Here is a 14,442-nt window from a genome sequence, read left to right as displayed (position 1 = left end):
ATGCAGCGTTGCTTTTTAGGTGAGCCTCCATTCCAGATAACGATAGTCATCTAATACTACTTTTACAAATCAAATACAGGCAGCACTAAACTACACCAGCTTACCCAGGGCTTTTGTACCCAGGCCCAGGGTTTTTTCTCCTTGTAGATAATTAATACAAAACAATTAATAAATAAAATATAATTAAGTAAATTAAAACTTAAAAGACACCATTATAGCGACGGCAACAGATTCCAAGCCTTTATTTCTTCAGAATCGAAATCGAATCAGATTAAAGCGGTCATTTTTACTTTTTTTTACACAGAACGAAAAGCTACTCTGGACGATCTCCATAGAAAAAAACTTAAAACAGCATTTCAAATATCATGACAATACCACAGAATACATAAAAGGTACAAGACAATAGTAATCAATTATTCCTAGCGGATTCAACGGACAGTTTGTAAGTGGTTAAAGAAATGCCAGCATCGCATACTTGTACTAACTATGGCGATACTGGCATTTCTGGATGGCCAATGGACATTGGTGTAATACCAATAAAATATCCATTGGCTTTGAAAAAAAAATGCGGTCTTTTAGGTAAGACCCAAAACAGACTTCATTACACCTAAACAAACTAATCACTGAACCACTGCATTAGTAAAATACAAAGCCGAGCGCCATGTGGCTCATTAGAATTACAATTGCTTGTACAATAAAAAAAACATTAGCTCTAGCATCAAATCCCGTTCCCCGTGCATCAATCACGGCGGCCCGCGCACTTGACACACCATCGAGAATTGAAAAAAAAAAGATGAAAGCGCAAGTAACTTTAAAACTAAAGGTTCCGTAGACGATTATTGAAACGAAGTTTTTCTTTTTTTTATTCTTTACAAGTTAGCCCTTGACTACAATCTCACCTGATGGTAAGTGATGATGCAGTCTAAGATGGAAGCGGGCTAACTTGTTAGGAGGAGGATGAAAATCCACACCCCTTTCGGTTTCTACACGGCATCGTACCGGAACGCTAAATCGCTTGGTGGTACGTCTTTGCCGGTAGAGTGGTAACTAGCCACGGCCGAAGCCTCCCACCAGCCAGACCTGGACAAATTAAGAAAATCTCAATCTGCCCAGCCGAGGATCGAAACCAGGACCTCCATCTTGTAAATCCACCGCGCATACCACTGCGCCACGGAGGCCGTCAAAGTTCCTTATTTTTTATCTATATTACCGTCGGCTTTACAATACAAATCATCTATAATGACTTGTCGATTGTAATGATTTTATTTCCTTTAGATCAACGCCGTGACCTTCTTTCTACCCGGCACAAAAGTCGTCGATGCAACTTATTGACTGCACTATAAGTAAAAATTGAAAATTCCTTGTCCAACTATATATGTTTTTATTCTGTGGTCCAACATGGGTTTGTATTGGGTCCTTAGGGTAGTGCATTTTTCATCTATGAAGTTCACGCCGCTAGGTGGAGTTAGGTCAAAACAGCAATTGGTGCAACGGTATGAGCAACATTGGTTTTGTGAGTATTCACGTTGAAATTTTCCAGAAGTTTGTACCAATAATTCCTCCATTTTGTGGAATTGCCTGTCAGCGAACTGCCTGAGAAGCAAATAATGTGCTTCGGTTATATTTAAAGTAAGTATATAAAGCGCATGACTCGGGTTTAAAAAGAAATAGGTAGCCAAGTAGGAACATTACGTTGATTAAGAAACACGATAGTAATTATCGGGTTTCTATATAAAAAAAATCCGTTTTTTTTTACACTGTTAGTAACAGTTCTAAAAACAACTACAATTTGTTTGGATTATGGTCTGGATCAAGGAACCCTAATAAACGAAGGGTCGTACCCGGTACCTCGTGCTATCGACATCGACATGGCAAAGCAAAACAACGATACATCACGCTAACCCTCCTATCAATTTTAGATTGGCTGTAATTATGGCGACGCGGCACACGAAAAATAGAAATTAATTTTATTACTTACAAGTACCTATCCTTTTTTAGTGGAAGAGGTGACTTTTTAATTAATATTTTGTTTACATGTACCTATACTATCTACAATTCGTGTAGAAAAGTACATATTTGTTTATTTTTGGTAGACAAGGTGGTGTTATTATTAGGTAGGTACGCAAAATCGAAGACCGTACAATTAATCTATACTTCTATACTAATATTATAAAGAGGAAAACTTTGTTTGTATGTTTGTTTGTTTGTAATGAATACGCTCAAAAACTACTACTTTCACCATTCGAAAGCTACATTATCCACAAGTAACATAGGCTTAATTTTATTTTGGAAAAATACGGTTCCGTAAAATATTTGGGTTTTTCGGACACAAGGTGTAAAAAATCAACCAGAAAGGTAGGTGTAGGATAGGAATAGGGTAGGGGTAGGGTAGGGTATGGGTAGATAGGGGTAGGATAGGAGTAGGATAGGGGTAGTTGAAAGTTTATATCGAGTTTCACGCGGACGAAGTCGCGGGCGTCCGCTAGTATTACATATTTTATTAGCCTGAAACACCCTTATTGTAGCGATTTTCCAAGAGCTTATCAAATTAACACGTGGCATTGAAGTAATATACCTAATACCAAAAGGGAATGTCCATTCCCGCATTTGTGTCAATATAAAAATCTTATAAAATATTAAATAACTTGATCTATGTTCTAATAAATAAATAAAACCTTAAAAACTACTAAAACTTAAAAACTTTCCTACTCAAATTACTTATTCGTTTAATCTTACATTACAAAATAAAAAAATACCGACCGAATTGAGAACCTCCTCCTTTTAGAAGTCGGTTAAAAATTGTCAATATATCAAACCGAATGAAATGAATAGCTTCTTAAAATATTGATTCTCTAGTAATAATTTAGTCTATGAAAACTCGTAATTCCTAACAGCGCCATCTATGCGCAAGGCGCGGAACTTGGTAGCAGACGGCGCGTCGTTCACTTTGCATGCCGTACCGAGGCGTCGCTGCGTCTGCTCCGATCTGTGCGCTGTAAACTTTAAATAAAGAACCCTTGTGTAAAATCCATACCCATTATAAAATTTATTGTTCAGCAATAAAGGACCCATTGAACTATTGTCCAAGTAGATATTGTAAAGAAACGTAGACAACTTACGGCAAATAATAGGTAATTTACAGTAAACACGTAGGTGGGTCTGGGTACAAAATTAAATCATAGATATTTAGGTAAGTTCTACTCAATGTATATTATAAACTAGCGGACGTCTTCGACTTCGTCCGCATGGAATTCAGTTTTTTACAAATCCCTAGATATCCCTAATAAAAAGTAGCCTATGTAATAATTCAGAGTAAAATCTATTTCCATTCCAAATTTCAGTCAAATCGCTTCAGTAGTAGCGGCTTTAAAGAGTAACAAACATACAACCATACCAACTTTCGCGTTTTTAGTAGGATATAATACCTAATTTAGGGGTGTTCAACACCTATCGCAATCGGGAACGCTCCTATAGAAAAATGCTTCTGTTGCGAAGAAGAAGACTTTCCGAAGCGCTATCGTTAAATGTGTCGCCAGTAGAGACCTGAGGCTACTCGCAGAAAGAACGAGCAGTAATGTAGATCGTGAAAGCCTGATCACACTTATGCTGTCTAGTGAGCAAGATTGGCAGAGATATGGGCAAATGCTAAGAGCGATTATGCTGAGGAGAAAGAAAAAGAGAAAAAAAGGAAAAACAGAAAAGAGTAAATAAGTAGAGTTGGCATGAGTGCCATGCTGACTTCGGAGTCAAGAGGAGGTCGTTTAGTCCGTGCGAATCGGACACGCCCTGCCCAAATTGGCAAAACTCCAGAAGGGATTTTTCATCCTCAAAAAAAGTGCATATCTACTACGGGCTGTCCAGGGTCGAACTATGAACTATGATGAGGATTTCTTTCTTCCAAGAAATTATCAGTAAAAATTCTCAGCCCGGAGTTGGGCTGTTAATATTGGTGACACACCCGTCTCTTGGAGAACACGGTTCCTTAAATTATTTATTAATTGTCATCAAAAAAATTTATGTTGTATCACCCTAAAACCCGCTTACCCACATTGGAGCAGCGTGGTGAATCTGAGCCCCATATCCCCTCTTTTAAAAAGAGGGACGCCTGGCTCAGTAATAAGGCTGTTATAAATAGGTAACCTTTAATGCAATAGTTAAAGTTCTTAGGTAATTGCTTTTTATAATACCAGTATTAAATATTATCTACATACGTGCCAAAATAATTCATTATAAGAATAAATTTTCCTTGGGCATGCTGATAAGGAAAAGTATAAAAACATTGCAGTATTTCTATGGAAGACAACGCAAGATAGCCGTATTTAATAACCTAACAATAATTAGGTAGATACCTACCTATTGTAGTTATTGCATGTTTTTACGGTGAAATATGAAATTATTTGTAAGAACGGCTTTGCTTGTAATTCCATGACTTTCTCACTGTTGTTTCTTTGTATTTTATTTATTACTTTATAGATAAGATTACTATTTTAATAAAAATGGTTTATTACTTGGCAATGGATAGAGGATGGGGATTAAAATCTAATCGCAAAGCCGAAATGGCAAGGGACAGTTTACGTAGTTATTTTTATAATTATAGTCTATTTAAAAATAAGTAGTAAGAACCTCCTCCTTTTATGGAATCGGTTAAAAATACTCAAATCAAAAGGTTTAATTATTACCTTACGTAAACAAAAGAGGCGGTTTGTTTGTCGTAGCGGTCAGTGGTGCCGACTAGCGAAGGAATCAATTACGTGTTAATTAAACGTATCCGGGACATAGTTTTATCTACAATCCGGTGTGACTGATGTCAAGGTTTTTTATCAACCGTTTATTTTGTTTTTTAGCATTTTTACTGAAGTATATTTAAGGGTTTAAAAATATCAAATGTACTTCAGTGATTTTTTTAAAGATTTTTAAATTTTTTTAGTGATTTTTTTAAACCCTGACGCAAAAATAGGGGTATTTTGACTTGTATGTCAGTAGCTTCTAAGCGATTTGATCGATTGTGATGCGTTTGTTTTTGCTTGAAAAGTGACGTGAACAAGATTGCTCGATAGAAAGAATAAGAAATAAAAAGCCAATACACACAATACATATAATGAAAATCACACAAGCCAATCAAAAGATATCGGCGTTATTCTCTATGAGGGACAGTGTCATAGGCTTTATTATATCATTGTATTTTTAAGTGAAAGGGAACTACGCGGATGAAACCGCGGAGCGTGGGTTATTAACAAACAAAAATGTGATGGACCTGCCAATGCATAGCTTTAAGCAATGTGTTAAAAAACATTTGCTTAGTCGAGGTTACTACACCATTGATGAGTTCCTCAATGATAAAGATGCTTGGAGGCCATTGGATCAGCTTCCACCTTCACACAGGAAGTATGATTTTTTTTTTAAAGAGCAACTGTTGAGTTTCTTGCCGGTTTCTTCTCAGCAGAACCTGCCTTCCGAACCGGTGGTAGAATCTTTACAAATAGTCAACTGACGTATCAAAAGTGCATGTATACGAAGCGTACTTGAAATAAATGATTTTTTTTTTTTTTTTTAATTACCTACTCGTAAATAAATCCCTGGTCCGAAGTACTGTTTGAGTATGACCAATGATCACACTCGCACATACTCGTAGGCTTAGCGTGCCGCAAGGCCGTTCATACTAAACCCTAACAATGTAATCGCAAAACCAGCACCAGTCCAATAAACACTTCGGACAAAGCCTTAATAATTTATCGCAGCATTTTCACTCCGTCATGTTTACCGTGTAAATGTGTGTTACCAACAATTTATTTATTGATAAGCAATATAATACAAATCGAAAACTTGAGGTCATTATTGGGATTATTGGACTTATTACCTAACTATGCCAATTAATTAATATAAATTTTATATAAATAGCCCTTGACTACAATCTCATCTGATGGTAAGTGATGATGGAAGCGGGCTAACTTGATAGGAGTAGGATGAGAATCCGTACCTTTCGATTTATATACGACATAGTCCGGGAACGCTAAATCGCTTGGCGGTACCTACGTACGTCTTTGCTGGTGGGGCTAACTAACCAGGGCCGAAGCCTTCCACCAGCCAGCCAGACCTGGACTAATTAAGAATAGGCCCAGCCGGTTATCGAACCCAGGACCTCAGTCTTAACAATTCACCACCGTGAGTGTGACCGTCAAAAAAATATTGCAAAAATGTAATGCAACAACACATTAGAACTGCTGCGAGAATATTAATATTTTTTTTGTGTTTGTGTATATCCATTTAATAATAAAATATATATTAAATACAAGCCAATATTTGGACAGAGCATCGTAAAGTTTTGATATTTCATGAAATTCGTTTTTTTTTTTAATATTAACGATACTTTATCAAACTTTCAATAAAATAAAAGACTTACTTTATGAACTAGAAAAATAAATAAATAAGGCATTTAAAAATTAAATGAAATTACAAACTAAAACATTGACAAAATATAAGACAGATGTATCTTATAGAAGCTGTAGTACAGAAAACAGCTTCCTTAAGATAATAACATCTCTCGCTTTTCCCTCCAAAACACCAGTGCTACACTTTTTATGAATAAAATATCATCGCCTTTAATTATGCACTCTATTCCACAAACAAATAAGCGTCATTATCGTGTACCCGTCCCTGTCCAGGGTCGCGTGCCTTGCCCCACTCCACTGCACGATGATAGCCTGCAGAAGCAATTTTCCTACAAATTGTACTCACATCTCTGTACGGGGTAATTGCGGTAGAGGGATGTTCTCTCATTTCCTTTTTGAACGAGATTGGTTTTCATATCAATTTCACTACCGGTATTTTGTACATGTCCGACGTACATCGGAACATTGCAAGCCGCATGAGTGTTTCTAACGGATTGTAACGTATGTTACACCGACATTAAACCCTAAATCAAAGTGTCTTCCGCGGAACCCTGGGGTTCAGCGAAGCCCCTGTAGGGATTCCGTGAGAGTTTAGAAAAAAATAAACAGAACACCTCTCTCAGGTCGAACGTTTTTACACGTCGAATCATGAATCAAAAAACAGTTTCTTACATCCCATTAGTTTTATTTTCTTTTTTAATATCTTCTATTAAGTAACTTACTAAGTATGTAATAAGTAGTAACTGTAACATTGTACTTTTTTTTCTCTCATTTATTTATTACTTCTTTTTTTTAATTTTTAACAATATAAGTATAAAATACAAAACATTATTAAAAATTTATAAAAAAAAAAAATCACCCTCCCGCTGCGGGACATTTGAGTGCCCAAGCAACCGGTGGTCAGGACTCCAGAGTGAGGAACCTCCTCACAATACGCGCCGTCTCAAGAATCACTGCCTTTTGTATCCGACTCTTGATCCAACAGTTAAGCGAAAGCTTCTTAAGGTGTTGGTCGAAGCTTTTCGCTATAAGACCATTGACTGAAACAACTATCGGAACAATAATAGTTGACTCAACATTCCACATGGCGGTAATCTCGTGTGCAAGGTCCAAGTATTTTGATACTTTTTCCTTTTCGGCTTTAACCAGATTATCGTCATGTGGAACTGTAATATCAACACATTGTACTTTTATTATTAATTAACAAAGAATACATTTACTAAAACAATTGTTTTATTGTGGGGTTCCGTCAAATATTTCGCCTTCCAAGAGGGTTCCGTCACCAAAAAAGTTTGAGAACCACTGCCCTAAATAACTCCACGGTTATTGGAGTCATCTAATGCGTGAGTCCATGGGTTCGATCGTCGCGCCTATTCTAGAGCAGGATTCTTGTTTAGAAATGCTACATGGAAATCTTTATCAAAATCAGTATTTATACTTTTAAACATAGCTATTAAATGAGTTTATCGTTTTTATTTCTACATTTATAGGGTACTGGCGGACTATAAACTACCTACCAGGGAAATTCTACTTTGTACGTACCTATGGTTTTCGAAATTTCGTGTAACCTTTCGCTTTCATATGTATTTATGCGTGAAGTAGAAAATGACATGCTTTTATAGGATAAAGTTTCTTATTCTATTCTTTTTCAATAGAAAATAACAAATAATTTTCAAATTAAAACTACCGCAAAAACATAACATATTATCCTTCCGATTACTTGACAACTTATTCCTAAGTGCCATCACATTATTCATTACAGATAATCCGCTAAAAGTATTTAATTAAAATTAATGTCATCATTAAGAAACCTCTCGATAAGGGAGGTACAAAGTTATCTGACATTCTAATCTAACTCGTTAATGACTTCAAATAGTTGATTGATAGTTCTAACTCTTATCTGGACCATTATTTGCTAGAGCCTATCTTTGATTTTTCTCGTCTATCCCATAGTGTTGGGTATCATTGGATAGGTCTTGAAAAGTCTGTCCAAAATAAAAACATTTCAAACTTTTAAAAAAGTTGCTAATTTTATTTACGGAATCCACGCGACTTGACAAGCGCACGTGGCTAGTTTTTTTAATAACAAAAACAGAAACAGGACCTTAGTAAAAAATTACTTTGCAATTAAACATAATCGAAGTGGTCATCTACTGCTGCACTAAGTCCGCTCGACCAAAATACTTAGAGGTAGGTAGCAGGGGCGATGGTTCCTAACAACCCGATTCCTATCGGGTTACTTTTCAAACATCCACGAGTAATTAATTTAACGTACTCAGCCAAAAACACATTAGACTAAAAATACATAAACGGGTTAGCTACTAAAAAATATCAATCTTCGCTACTGGTATGTAGGTACCTACCTACATAAAATCGTTGAATAATCCAAGTAAAGTATGTTTCTCCGTTACAAAGAAATTATACCGTTTATCTAGGTAGGTAGTAGGTTTTCAATTACAAGCCCAATACCTTTCCAATAACACCGGAACCATTATCTGCTCCGCTTCACGAGAATAATGACTTTAGCATTTTCTATTAATTCCGTATCAAGATGGTACAATTATACCTTCGCGAGTTATGCTAGCTTCTTTAATACAGCTACATGCATTTGAAATTTATCTGGACCTCTAAGAACTTTACTACTTGATAGATTGATATTTAAAAAAGGGAGAGTCAAAAGTTTTATCTTAAAAAATCAAAATATATGACCTCAAAACATAGCTAGTCGACTCATATATTAGGTACATAATACATACGAATGGTCGACAGGGTATTATTTAGTCCAGTGATAAGCCTATGTGGGTTTGAATCATGAAATCCTGCTGGATTCGGTTCTTGGGTCAGGCTAAGAATTTTTTCTTTTTTTGGCGAAATTCTTAGGCTGCTACTCGGTGTTGGGAAATTGGGGGTCTTAATACTCCTATTGCTCGGTAAACACAAGTTCAAATATCATTAACATCAGATAGAGTATAATTTCAGACTAAAACAACAATTTCCTCCAAACCGCTACACAAAATTGTAAATCAAGATTATAAGACTTGTTCACTATGGAGATACTAAAAATGTCTTCACAAAAACTCAACATATTGCAACGGTGTCTGCAGCTCCCCTAAACAGTAGCAATCAGTATTCAAGTCACAAGTAATTATCAAGAACGAAGGCGCTCACACGCGAGAGGGTCGAGTCCACGGGAACGCAAGGACCACCCTGGAGAATACCCGGCGTATCTTAGACGCGCGGGCCATTTACATAACAGCACGCGTAAATTAGATTTATTCATAACGTGCTATTAAAAAGGGCTTTATCTTTTTGTGGGTTGATCATGAATTATGGAATCGAGAGAGCTATTCAACGGCCATTAGATTCAAGAATTAGACGAAATGAAATTAATTTTTGAATGAAATTTCGAAAACAACGCAATCAAGGAAAACAACTTAACTGCCAAAATTCACTAAGCTAAAACCGAAACCTATTAAAATAATAAACACAGTTTTAAATTTTTCTCATTAAAATTCAGAGTATTTATTTATTATTACGCTATTTTGCGACTATAAGGTATTGCACCGTAGGTCCAGTGACTGCCTTAGCTCGCAGATCTTGGGTTCAAATCGGCCAGGTTATGAAAAATATCTAAGCACAATTGCAAATGCAAGTTTAAGTAGACATTGCAAGCTGTGATCACAACTAAAGTTGTATTACTTCTGTAATTTGTAAGAAAAGATTACGTTTAAAATATGTGTAAGTTTATGCATAAATTATTTTAAATTTAAGAAATCTCACGAAATCATAATAATATTTAGTTGTCACACGCGAATTCTTTCCCCATAAAACTGATGGGTTGATAAGCGCAACAAAACATGCAAAACGTCATCCTTCGCGACACACCACGATAAGCCGCTCACAGAATATTAATCGCTTTGTATTGTGACAGGGTGGCTCAAACAACAAACCGGTCCTGTCTTCAAAAAACATTCTTCAGAGGAACTAAAACATCAATAACATGAACAAAATTCGCATTGAACATTTGCTAATCAACTTCTGATAGCGGTCGTTGAATAATCATTATAAAACTAAACGCTCCTACCCACATTGGAGCAGCCTGGTGGGTCTAAGCTCTATATCCTCTCTCCCATAAGAAGGGAGGCCCTGTAATCGCTGTTAAAACAAGCATTGATGATGATGATTAATCTACTTCGAAAAATTACTTTACGATATTAAAATCAATATTTATCAGGGAAAATTAAAGTAATAATAATATGAAACCGTTTAATTTATCATAGTTTGAAAATGTGACAAGCATGTCTTTCCTTGGTCTTAATAAACCAACCAGTATATCTAATAAGATCATTCTGCTGACAAAGAACGTTAACATACGACAGAACCGTTGAAACTTTGTTAAGCTATGACTTTCTAGTTTTATTAAGCGTATGAGGTCTAGGTTATGTCTATGAGTCACTTTCAAAAAATGTACTTAAATTTTACAACAACATGCTTTCGGTTGCTAAATCTAAAAATGTATTCAAAATGAGTTATTTTTCAAGATCATAGTTTAACAGCGACAAGCGTGTCAAATTAACAGATTGTAGTTATTTATCATCAACAATTTTCACTAACAGTGTCGCTGCTAACATGCCAGACTTCTTAATCTCTCTCAAGGTGATAGTGAAATAATAATCGACAACACGACTCTAATACTGTTAAAACATATTCGAAAATACCGTTGACTAGCAGGCGAATATCCAACGTATTATTTCAATCACAAAAGCCGGTAGATGTTATCATGTAAAACCAGAAGCCTATTTATGAACGTGTCCTCAATAAGTATAGCTCCAGTGTACTTATCGTATAATCCGTACGTAGCTTTATTTCCTATTTGACACGACATTTGGACGTCAAATGAAATTAATTTCTGTCAATACTTCGCCAATATGTAGGTACGTATATTAACAGTAATTAATTTATACGCGTCAAACAATTAGCAAACTGGGCAGGTATAATAGCCCCGCTGAAAACTGATTTTGTACATTGCGCAGTTATACAATTTATATTTAGAGCGGACTAAGTAACTTATAATAAAACTTATCAAGTTATATAATTAATGAACTCATTAATTTTATTTTATTTTTCTGACTAAAAGGAATTTATGCAAGCATGTGTCATTTAGAGACATAATAGGGATGATAACAGTTTTTTAAATTGTATATAAATTAAGAGTATACTAATAGCAAAGCAATTTTGTAAAAGCAACAGGGTATCTGCGATCATTACTTTCGGAGCTACAGGGATTTAAAGGGTCAGATTTGCGGCGCTGCCGCGGATCCCTGAAAAACGCTCCATACAAAATGGCACGATTTAGTGACGTCTTTGGCTCGCTGATCGTTAGGTTTGTATGGGCGTTCAAACAAAATTCGTAATATCTTTGTTATTTGTGCGTTTATGTTTATAGTTCATTTATTTAAAAAGGCACATTTAATGTAAGGAAGCTAAAACTGTATGAATTTTCATCTAATTACGATAAAAAAAATTTAATACATTTTGAAATTTTATAATCTGATTTATTTTGCAAATATCCAGACAATCTTTGCTTTTTATGTATAAATTAGTTAACATTGACCTTATTTACCCGAATGTATAATAAAAATCAATATGTTCAAACCTAGTCATCATCCCCATTACATGAATTCATTAAAGAGTAGCTACAGAAAACTCTTAAGATTTATATATTGATAACTTACACAAATTGACAAAAGTAATGTTGATAAAACACGGATGATTAATACGAAATACGATACGCGTAGCTGAATGTAACTGTCAAATCGAGAACGCTTAAATAGAAAGACTATAACAAGTAATTTCTTGTTAATGTCGATAAAGGGCTTTAACGTTTGAATGGAGAAGTGTAACACATCAAGCATTTAACGGTAGCGTTAACGACGTCTTTGTTGCTTGATCTAGATGACCCCAGCGATTGTGAACCAGACGTACGGACATAGACGGAGCACGTTGATGCAGATAAAACTATGGCAAGTGTTAAAGTAACGTTTCACGCAGGTATGAAGTGTTAAGATTTATTGGGATGATATCTTAAGGAGAGAAAGGTAAAAGTGAAAATGTTATGGCTTAAGAAATCGTGACAAACATGATTTGAACATAAAAATAAGTTGATGAAATGGTTAAAAGCTTTTAAAGAGTTGCAAAAATAATTAAGCAGTAATTCGAGATATAAAAACATGCGGTAAACCGGGAATCCTCCTATTTTTCAAGTCTCTAAAATAAACAGTTACTTGGACGAGTAGTTAGTATTTTCAAAATAATGATAGACAGCGGTTAAAAAATATCGTATTCGAAAATAATGTTCGACTAAGTTCACAGCTATGATTACCAGACCCGTAAACTTTAATAACAGTTGTACGCTTTTAATTCGTAGAAGTTAATGAGGGGTTATGCCCATAATACTATCGGCACGTGAGATATAAATACAAAAGAGATTTAGGCTACGCGCAAACATGAGGACTGACAATATTTGGGCTACTATTCTAAATATACCTATTTTCTCTATGATTATATTGGAAGTATGCGTATCAACAGATGTATGACGTGATGTATGCATATGCGTATAAGAGCGTAAAGCTTTATGGTAAAGATTTAATGGGTGAAGTTTTGAGGTTTAAAAATGTACTATAAGAAAAATTAGACCTAATTATCATACAATAAACAACAAGATTTAGTAAGTCAAAGATCTGACGACGACGAAGTTCCTCTGAGGTTGAAAAATCTGCTCCAGTGAGCACAAATTCCGGTACCGAGGAGCTGCATCGTTAGAATAGTTGTAATGGTCGAAGAAATGGCAATTGAAGTTGTATTTTTAATATCCAGCTATTGTAAGGCAGGCACGGAAGTAGTTTCTATCAGAAATATGAAAAAAAAAATATTATACAATAATCGCGTAAAATTATTTGAATGTCAATATTTGCAATAACGCACATCTATTTACCAGTATACCTACAACGACGAACTTTTTGAACAAAACAAGTGAGAAATACCTTTTTTGTGTAAGAATCACTTATCCGACGAACCTGACGTTTGCGCTCAGGCTTACAGTCACGAGAGTGCATCTGCGGATCACTGAGATGGTGTGAATGCCGCGCAGATAGGATCACTGTCAACCGATGCCTCTGTAGATAGAACCGAGCACGAGCGTGAACCGGAAATGAAATACCCAATCTTTAAACCATACATAGATATGCCAACATGTTAGGCTAGACATCAATACACATAAATAAAATTCAAGTGTTGGTCTGTGATTACAAAGCAACTGTCTTATAAATTGCTTATAGCTAGCTACGATACACGATACTGAAACACAAACGAAATTTTCCGAAATTTACGCCTGTTAGTCTGTGATTTTGTCAGGGTTACACTCGGAACGGCTGGACAGATTTAAATGGGATTTTCATTGGGAAATAAAGAAGGTGATTGGCCAAAATATAAGGTACTTTTAATCGCGGAAAATCTGAATAACTGAATCCGAAGTGGGCTTCCAATAGTGTTTCAATAAAATAATTATGCTTATCCGATATCACTCGGTGAATCCGCACTGCAGACGTGGCTATACTCGTAAGTAACAGTTATGAGATAAAAAATAAACAGGACCGATACTTTCACCGGAAGATACAAAATGTTGGGGTCCAAGATTGAATGATGTTCTTTAAACAGATTAAGGTCGATGAAAATTAACCACTCGAGGTTGCAGCTGCATATTGCCTGCAATTCGAACTCATAAAGCATAATATAAAGAGTGGTTTTCAATAATATTTAAGAATTCTGACGAAATAATGCCGTCGTAATATTTCAAAATGTAATACGTAATCTGGAAGTGGAAGGAAGAACTAGTTTAGTTCATCACATAAAATTCTCCTGCACCCAAATTGTTCTTGATTGAAAATTATATATGACTTTGCTCTGACGATCCTTTAAGTTATCAGAGACCAGTCGGCAATATACACGTTGCAGCCATTGAAGCAGTAAAAGCTAGATTCGGTTTACGATTGCG

General features: G+C 35.6%; 1 protein-coding gene across 5 annotated transcripts in view; it reads right to left on the bottom strand.

The window, feature by feature from the left end:
* The window catches only part of LOC112048448 (rho GTPase-activating protein 23), a 472,444-nt gene that overhangs the window by 369,387 nt on the left and 88,615 nt on the right, over positions 1-14,442 (bottom strand). The gene's annotated exons all lie outside the window — the stretch shown is intronic.

This window comes from Bicyclus anynana, chromosome 5 (assembly GCF_947172395.1).
Source record: "Bicyclus anynana chromosome 5, ilBicAnyn1.1, whole genome shotgun sequence".
Taxonomy (NCBI): Eukaryota; Metazoa; Arthropoda; class Insecta; order Lepidoptera; family Nymphalidae; genus Bicyclus; species Bicyclus anynana.
This window is presented reverse-complemented; position numbering and strand designations above follow the sequence as displayed.